Genomic DNA, 9,430 nt, shown 5'->3' with positions numbered 1-9,430 from the left:
CTATCTATCTATCTATCTATCTATCTATCTATCTATCTATCTATCTAGTTTTGAAAGACTTTCTGACTAGGTTAGAAAATAAGTCTTTTAAAACCTGCCTTCCTTCCCTAAGGCTGAGTGCCTATAGGAACCTTAGGAAGTGCTGCTAATGGTCACGGCTCTTCCTCTGCAAAGCGGGAGCTGGAAGAGCTGCTTCACTGGAGAAATCTTGAGAGATGAGAGAAGGGTGCTCCAAGTGTGCACAGGAGTTACATATGGTGTTAGGGGGCCACAAGCAGATAGCTGTAGTGTTTTTTGTTTTAGTTCTTGTTTGTTTGTTTGTTTGTTTGTTTTCAAACATAGAAGCACTAAGATGAAACTACACTTGAGCCTGGAGAATAAATGGAACTCTTCAGGTAGGGAAGGGATCTGAGGACTCAAGGGGTGATATCAAGTTGGAAGGGGCTCATCTATTCCTCTTTCTCCACTGTCCTCATGAGCCTGAACATCAGTGTGCTATCCATGTCCCTAAAACTCCAGGGGGAAAAATTATGCCGGCACTACCATCACAGTCAGACCCACATTTTCTGGTGTAAAATTCAGCAGTGAAATTTCAAATCCCAGTACTTTAAATTGCCAAATCTAAGTTTTCAATCTGCATTCGCCTAATCTGACAAGCTTTTAACTTTAACCGGGTAAGTGGCCTCTAGTCTTCTGTGGTTCTTGGTGATCTGTAGTTGACAGCTGCCTCTGGAAGATGGATGTGGGCCCTGGGTCTCCAGTCACCAGGAGAAAGCCATGCATGCCCTAGTGCAGCACCAGACTGTGGAAGACTCAGGAAGAAACTAGTTAACTTGTGGTAGGTAAGACAATGCCCCATGTACAAGCTCCAAATCATGCATTTGGTTTTTGTTTGTTTTGTTTTTCTAAGGTTGGCCTTCGAACCTAGTTCTCCCTCGAGCTAGGAGAACCATCCCTGCCACTAAGTTGCATCTGGACCCTCAGTGGGCTCCTTTAAAAACAGAAGTTATTGGAGCTGGGCAGATGGCTTAGCAGTTAAGAACACTGCCTGCTTTTTCAAAGCCCCAGTTTCTATTCCCATTGCCTACAGGGCAGCCCAAAACTGTTTGTAACTTCAGTTCCAAGGGATAAGTGTTCCATTCTGGCCTCCTTGGACACCAAACATGCACACCGTACACTTACATACGTGTGGGAAAAAACACCCATACACATGAAATTTAAAAAAAAAATTAAAAATAGAAAATAACTTTGCTTTCTTTTGCAAGTATAGGCTGGATGCTTCCTGATGACGCCCATTGGAGGAGCTTCACCTTAAGCCTTAACTGACCCCTGTGATTATTCTCAGAATTCTCTCCTGTGACCTCTTTCTGGGATTTAGGATTGAAAAGGATTATTTGCTCAGGGAGGAGGAGAGCAGGTGAAATGGCCTGTAGGTTGTTTTGTTTATTTTCATCAAAGGTTATTTCTCAGCCTCTCATTGCTTTAAGGACTCAACTACAAAGAAAACGCTGAAGGAGCTCTCACACCTTCATGCCAACTCTCCGTGGTTGAAAGCACACTGAGTTTATGCTTTGGAGGAGAAAACCACTCCCACCCTGACTTGTGTAAGATGACTAATCAAAATGACCTTTAACTTTTTTTTTTGCAAATGGGAACAATAACTTGGACATAATATACAGACTGTAAAGTGCTAGCTACTTAGCAGTTGCTGAGTAAGCTTCAGCCGTCCTTTGGTAGGAGGGAAAAATACCAGAATTCCTGAAGGGACTTGAATCTTAGTTTCCCCGCAGTTACTTCAGCAGGAAGTGAAATTATTGCATTTAAAACTTACATATGTAGATACGCTGTGAACACATGTTGTTAATGAAAAAGTTGTGTTTTCTGTGCAGGCTGTTGGCAACCCACTGTATGTCAAGATAGTTCTCTAGAGAATAGGAGGAAAGCATTAGAGCCAATTATAAGAAGGTTTTATTTTATTACTCTAAGGTATTTATTTGTGCTACACATTGTATGTTGTAGTTTGCTATTATAGTAGTAAATGTAGAAAAATACATAACAATATTGAAGGTGTACAATTAAAACATTTTTTTTTAATTTACCTGACCGTTAGAGTTTGGAAAGCACTGACGTGTGTGAATGATGCTTTATGACATATCTGGGGTACACTGTGGAAATTCCAAGAGACTGAGTCCAGTTTCAAACCTTCTTGGATTTGGATCTTTTATAACTGAACCTAAAATCTAAGTTGTTCAAGATAAAGAAATGAATATTTTCAGATGTTTTTGGGCAGTTTTAAACAATCAGGTTTTTTATTTTTAATTTTTCACAATTTGTTTTATTTCCTCCTTGTAGCCCCCTCCCTCATCTCCTCCCGGTTCCACCCTCCCTCCCTCTTCCCTCAACCCCATGTCCTATGCATGTATCTCCTGGTTATTTCCTGTTGGGTTCCATAGCACCTTCCAGGCTGCTGCTTGTTCCTAATGTCAAAGCTGATGCAGTTACGGGAAGGCTGGAACAGGGTCCTGTGTTTCTAGGATCCCTGCAGTTCTTGCCCATGAACCTTCTCTCTGAACTCTGCTTCTTCTGCCTGTAAAGAAACCATTTGCTGAAATTCCTGTTTGCAGACTTTGTTATTTGTACCTGGAGTGAGATGTCTGGGTTTTTTTGTTTGTTTGTTTGTTTTGTTTTATTTTGTTTTGACAGTTTTAGTGGGGTCTTTTGTTTTGTTTTGTTTTTGTTGTTTAAACATGGCAAGTCTTCCCTAGGCAGAGCTTTCTGCTCTGGTTCTGCAGTTCTTTTAGCCAGCCACCCTTCATCAGCTGAGCACTGTTTTCTAGAGCATTTGCACAGTTCCTAATTTTTGGCCTGTGATACCAGGACATAATTTGTTCCTCTGGAGTTAGGGACTCTACAAGGACACTTAAATGGTCCTAGTAAATAGCGTACTGTGCTGCACTTGCTCTGGGCAGGGCAGCAAAACCAGAGGCTTTTCTGATAATACTGTTGACGAGTCATTTGGCGCTTAGAAAGATAACCAACGTGAAGGACTTCAAGAAAGACCTAGTGTCCACTTTCTGCTTGCCTACTTTTGCACCTTTTTCTACCCTGCTTTTTTCTAATGCTGCTGTAGGGTCTGAAAGACCCAGTTAGTCTAAATGTGCGCTAGGCCCAAGCTGCTTCCTTAAGCACAGTGCATTGGGTTATATGTGATCCAGGGAGCTTCCGTCTGGGACCCTGCCCGGTCTCTGTTGATACCAGCCTGCTCAAATGGTACAAGGTAACTTTCAACATTATTTGCTGTGGTTAACTTTGGTAGTTAGCTCTAGCTAACTTGCTTTGACAGGTATGTGTTGCTTGGGGACAGGGGTCCATCCTCACCATTTCCTACCTCCCTTATGGAGAAGAAAATACTCCTTTTTATCTTTTAATTTGTGCACGGTAACTTCCATGTTTATAACCTGCATTAACTACGTTCCTCAGAATAGGTTTCCTGTCATCTTAATAGTTAGACCTTGTCTTGTAGGGTTTAGTTTGTATATGTTCAGAATTCAGAGGATAAGTTTTTGTAATTTTCCTGATCTGCTCAAGATGCCCTTGTCCTCTGACCACTGTATAGGGTGGCCTTGACAACAGCCATTTGCACTGTCATATAGAAACATATTAACTCTTTTGTTTTCTTCTCCCAAAGAAAGCCATCACTAGGATGTAGCTTAGATTTTTATGGCTTCTGAAGCAAACTTGAATTTCCCTCCTTTTTTCCTGAGTATTTTGGTACCTTTTATTCTTAATTTTTTAAAAGTTTTTATTAATTACAGATTATTCACTTTGTATCCCCCCTAAACCTCCCTCCCTCCCTCTTCCCCTCCCGATCCTACCCTTCCTCTTCCCCACTGCTGTCCCTCTCCCAGTCCACTGATAAGAGAAGTCCTTCTCTCCTTCCCTCTGATCCTAGTCTATCAGGTCTCATCAGGAGTGGCTGTATTGTCTTCCTCTGTGGCCTGGTAAGGCTGTTTCCTTCTTGGGGAGGTGATCAAAGAGCAGGACAATCAGTTCATGTCAGAGACAGTCCCTGTCCCCATTACTATGGAGGCCACTTGGACACTGAACTGCCATAGGCTACCTCCATACAGGGGTTCCAGGCCATCTCCATTATTGGTCCTTGGCTGGAATATCAATTTTAGAAAAGATCCCTGTGTCCAGACATTTTGGTTCTGTTGCTGTCCTTGTGGAGCTCCTGTCCTTTCCAGGTCTTACTCTCTCCCACTTCTTTCATAAGATTCCCTGCACTCTGCCCAAAGTTTGGCTATGAGTCTTAGCATCTGCCTCAATACCCTGTAGGGTAGAGTCTTTCAGAGGCCCTCTGTGGTAGGCTCCTTTCCTGTTCCCTGTTTTCTCCCTCCTCCAATGTCTATCCTCTTTGCCTTTCTGAATGGGGATTGAGCATCTTAGCCAGAGTCCTCCTTCCTGATTAGCTTTCTTAGGGGTACAGATTTTGGTAATGTTTATCCTATATTATAGGTCTAATATCCACTTATGAGTGGGCATATACCCTGTGTGTCTTTCTGCTTCTGGCATACCTTACTCAGGATGATCTTTTCCAGTTCCCACCATTTACCTGCAATTTTCATGATTTCCTTATTTTTTATCCCAGAGTAATATTCCCTTTTTTATATACAAATTTAGAATTATCCATTATTTCATAAAGCTTCAAAATGATAGTAACTTTTCTTCTTAAGCCTCCTTTTACGTCCATCTAAAAGATGGACAAATGGCAAAAATCAACATTTATTTGGTGGCAAATCCAAGCGTTAAAGTGCCTGTTTTAACACTGCTCTCTCCTGTGTGTGCCTCCAGCAGCACAGTGATGAAATGCTACAATGGAGGAGCCCTTTCTTAATTATAAAACTTTGCACAGAGTTTACACCTAAAAGCTTTTCATTGTAACAGTCCATTTATGTGACTGCCTCTACACAATCAACATTTATCATGGCCTTTTATGCTGTTGGCCACCCCGTCAAAAACTTAGAGGAACAGGCTTCCCTCTGCTCTGCAGCAGGCCCTGGCACAGGCCCCAGTCACAGAATTTGTGCATAGCTTACTCTGCAGGAGCTGGGCTCCTCTGAAGGTCTATGAGTGGCAGATGTCACAGCCTCTTTCGTAATCTATCTTTTTTTGTTTAGAAATCCTTTTTTCCATAAGGTGTGTGTATTTGCCCCTGTGGCTGTAACCTAGATTTAAAAATTTAAAAGACTCCGTTTAGATTGGGACTCACCACTGACTCTGAAATGATACTTGTTCTCAGAGACTCAGTTTGTTTTTTTGGAAGACAAACTTCCCTTTGAAACACAAAACAAATATAGGAAAAGCAACCTACCCCTCCACCCCTACCCACCACCGATGCCAAAAAAACAAAACAACAAAACAACCAACCAAACTGTCTACATTTATTTAGCAATACCCAGAAAACCTACTGTGTGCCAGATTAGGTAATGGATGGAAATTCGTGGTCAAAAGCCTATGGATTCCCTGAGTTAAATATTGTGTACTCTTCATCTTGTGCCAGCGACCAGTGGTATTAGGCAATTGAATCATTATGGCAACTTTATGTCATTTTGACAACTTGTTAATAGTTATATGCAAACTCGATGACAGGAACATTAAATTTGTTATCCTAGAGCAGCATGTTCTCGGGGTGAGGATGAAGTTTAGCTGGTAGTGTTTGCTGAGCTCGCAGGAAGCTCTGGATTTAATCCCTAGCGCTCTGCCAACCCAGGGTGGTGGTACATGGCTGTAGTCTCAGCATCTGCCGAAGCAAGGGTGCGGGATCAGAAATTCACTACCATCCCATTCTTGGCTACATAGACTTGAGACTTACTTGGGACATAGGAGAGCCAGGAGAGAGAGACAGAGACAGACAGAGTCAGTGTTTCCAAATAAGTATACTATTTGAAGGATTATGTGGATCTAGGGTCCCACTACAATTCACTCAGTCATGCACAGGATAACTGCTCCGAATGTTTAGACACCTTACATCACTGGCAGCACCAGACACGAAAGGAGCAATGCGAAAGCATGGAAGGTGAGGAAAAAAAGTCTGAAGGTTCAGTGACACTCAGCCCTTCTTTGTTAATTATCACCTGGCCAGGGTTTAAAACTGCCTTTCAACTGCTGACTTCCAAGTTTAGCTCAGTGTCCTCAGCGCTGTCGGTTCCGTGTGCATTTTAGATTAACAGCACTTTCATGACCGTCCTGGGACTGCTAAATATCTTGTTATTTCTGGGAATTACAAAAAGGGTGCCTGCTGGAATGTGCAGAAATCAGAGCGAGGTGGTAGGATGTGGAATACTGTAAAAGCCTGACCTTGGACTTCCTCCGTCTCTCTCTCAAGATCATTTTTGAAGCTTGGTTGCATTGTGGCTTTTTTTTTTTTTTAATTGATTAGGATGGTTACATCAGAATGACTTCACAGTGTCTTTGGTACACTTTTTGGCTTAGGCATTCATAGTGACTCAGAGTGCACCTGGAAAATGGGAGTCCAGAGCTGTGGGAGAAGCCCTCCTAGAAATGGGCAGCTTGAGTCTAGGAAAATGGGTCTTTTTTCTGCTCTTCAGCACTGCCACAGCTGCCTGTGACATTTGCACTGCTGGAAGGAGGTGGTTCACTCTGAAGAGGAGCTGAATGTCCAGGCGAGGAGGATGCGGCCCTCGAAATATGCCAGATATGGGTTTAAATTTTGACCCTGGGCCTTGGGACTGCCGCTGAAAGCCTGTGTAACTGTGAGCTGCTTTCCTCGAAACTCAGGTTATTAGGTTATTGTTGGGAATATGAGCTAAGTTTACGTGTGATTAGTTACCCCAGGTCTGGTGTCATGGTTTCTTAAGTCTTCGTAGCTTAAGCGGACTGAAGAAACAGATTCCCACCCACCCTTTACCTATTGTAAATGATATCTAAACTATTAGGTTTCGCTTTTTCGTCGTTTTATTTAAAAATGCCACAGAATGTCAAAGACCACAAAAACAATTTGGAGCCTTAAAAAAGAAACATTTTTTTTTTAGCATGGCTTCCCCGTGTGTTTGTGTGTCGTGTGTGAGTGGTTTGCGCTTGTGTGTGCACACCATGTGTGTGTGTGCACGTGGATGCCAGAATATAACCTCAGGTGTTGTGTCCCCCCCCCCCCCATTCACCTTTGTAAAGAAGAACTGGGAAGAAGCTGGGCTGCAAAGGCTGATTGACTGACTACAATTGCAGTGGTGTGGAGGGGTTGGAATGTTGCAGGTCCAGAGACTAATTATACTTTATTTTAGGCTGTTTGTAGCCTCCTGAATAATCTATTCTTTGCCCTTCTCAGTCTCAGAACTAACATCCTGTGACTAAAATAATAATAATAGTAATATTTGAAATCTATTACCTTAGCAGACCGCTAGCTTCTGCCAACTCCGAATGTGATCAGCGCTGTCCTCCTACAGTGCTGAGGACTATAGGAGAGATTGTCCCCATCGTGCTGTAACCGTCCTCTCGGATGTTTCCACCAGTGTATTTTAAAATGCCTTGGATTATAACGCTCTTTTTATGTTGCTGTAAAACTACATGAATTTGCTTCTGTGTGCTCCATGTTTCCTGAGTCCTGGTCACTCAAATTTGGCTCTAGAACAAACTAGTTCTTGTTCCCTTTGAGACAAGAGTGGTTTGGTTTTTTTTTATTTTGTTTTTGTTTTAAATTATTTTATTTCTCATCTTTTATTCCCATTTCTCTTCCCCCTCCCACTGAAACCCTTCTTCTTCCCAACCCACCCTTTTCATCTTTTCTTTTTGCAAGTTTAATTAGAGTTGCTTACACAAGCTCACTAGGAGGTTAGTTACTGAAGTGTGGGCAGTTTAGCAGCAGCTCCACGCTGCAGACAATAGCACCTTCCCAGGCAACCATAAACTGCTCTAGGTCCTCAGGCAGGGTTTTCCTGTGGTCTGTAACTCTCCAAGTAGGCTGGGCTGGGTGACCAGGAAGCCCCAGGGATCTACTGCCACCTCCTTAACACTAAAATTATGATTGTGCTGGGGGAGGGTGGGGCTGTGCTCTGAGGATCTAACTCAGGTCCCTCTGCTGGCAAGGCACACCCTTCACTGACTGAGCTATCTCTTCAACCCTCATGGTATGGCGTACGTGGGTGTGTATTGTGTCTTAGAAGTCAATGTCAAATCCAGATCATTTCCAAACTGAATGTCAAACAACTATGCCCTTACTTCCAGCCTAACCTTAACATAAGTCCCGTCTTTTACAGGTATGCCTCATTTTAAGGGTACAGGCAATTTGTAAATATAATGTATCACCAAATCTCCCTATTGGTGTACTATGGCTAGTAGTCCACCAATGAAAACAAAGTAGTGGCCACAACAAAAATCCCTGTCTCAAGCCCCAGATTCTCTTTCATGCCAATTATAATTTATCACTTTACAATTTAAAAAGCCAATTGCTTTTAGGCCTAGAAGAGCTAGACCTTTAAGATGTTTTTTAAAGAGCTGATAAGATGGCTCAGCTGGTTAAGATGCTTGTCAGTCCTGATGACCTGACTTTTATCCCCCAGACTCAGGGTGGAAGGAGAGAACCAATTCCTGCAAGTTGTCCTACAAAACACACACACACACACACTCTCTCTCTCTCTCTCTCTCTCTTTCCTACACACATACACATAAATGTAAAAATTCTTAAGTATTTCGTGATATGTAGAGATAAGCAGACACTTATTTTGGAATTAAATATTACTGTGCAATTCTTCATTGTGCTTAATGAATGCCTGGTGACCTAGAAGCTTTGTGAGTTTGTGCCTTAATAGTGCTTCTTTTGACAGAAACAAATCTCTGTAAAAATATTTACCTAGGGTTTTTATTCCCCCCCCCCCTTCAGAGATATAAGGAAAAGTAGCACTATTCTGATAACTATAACCTTATTTTCCACATTTAAAAAAAAATGAATCATTTTAGGTCCGTTTTGTCACAAGGGAAACTATTTTTCCTTTGACATACAAATGAGAGCAGAGTTAAATTTAGAAGAGGATCTTAATGCAGAGACCATGCTGCAAACTCAGAAGGACAGCTATTTTCCAATCTGAGTTCTCTAAATGGGACAGTCAGCGTTAAGAACCTGTGGTCAGCTGGAATGAATGAGCGAAAACAGCAATGACCTTTGTGTCCAGGGAAAGACATCATTCTGCTTCTGGCTTTTCACAGCTTATGCATTTGTGTTTATAATGTATGGCTGAACCTGAAAGTTCATCTCTAATCTTGTTCCACAGGGAAATAAATGGCAGAAATCCTAACCAGCCCAATGATTCAAATTTAAATTTGCTGTGCAGGAAAGGTCAGCAATGCCCTGTTCTCAGGGACAATCTTAGCACAGCAGGCAATCCTTCTGATTAAAATTCCCTTTGAGAGCTGC

This window comes from Psammomys obesus, unplaced genomic scaffold (assembly GCF_907164565.1).
Source record: "Psammomys obesus unplaced genomic scaffold, mPsaObe1.curated_primary_1811, whole genome shotgun sequence".
In the NCBI taxonomy this organism is placed as follows: domain Eukaryota; kingdom Metazoa; phylum Chordata; class Mammalia; order Rodentia; family Muridae; genus Psammomys; species Psammomys obesus.
Note: the sequence above shows the minus strand (reverse complement) of the source record.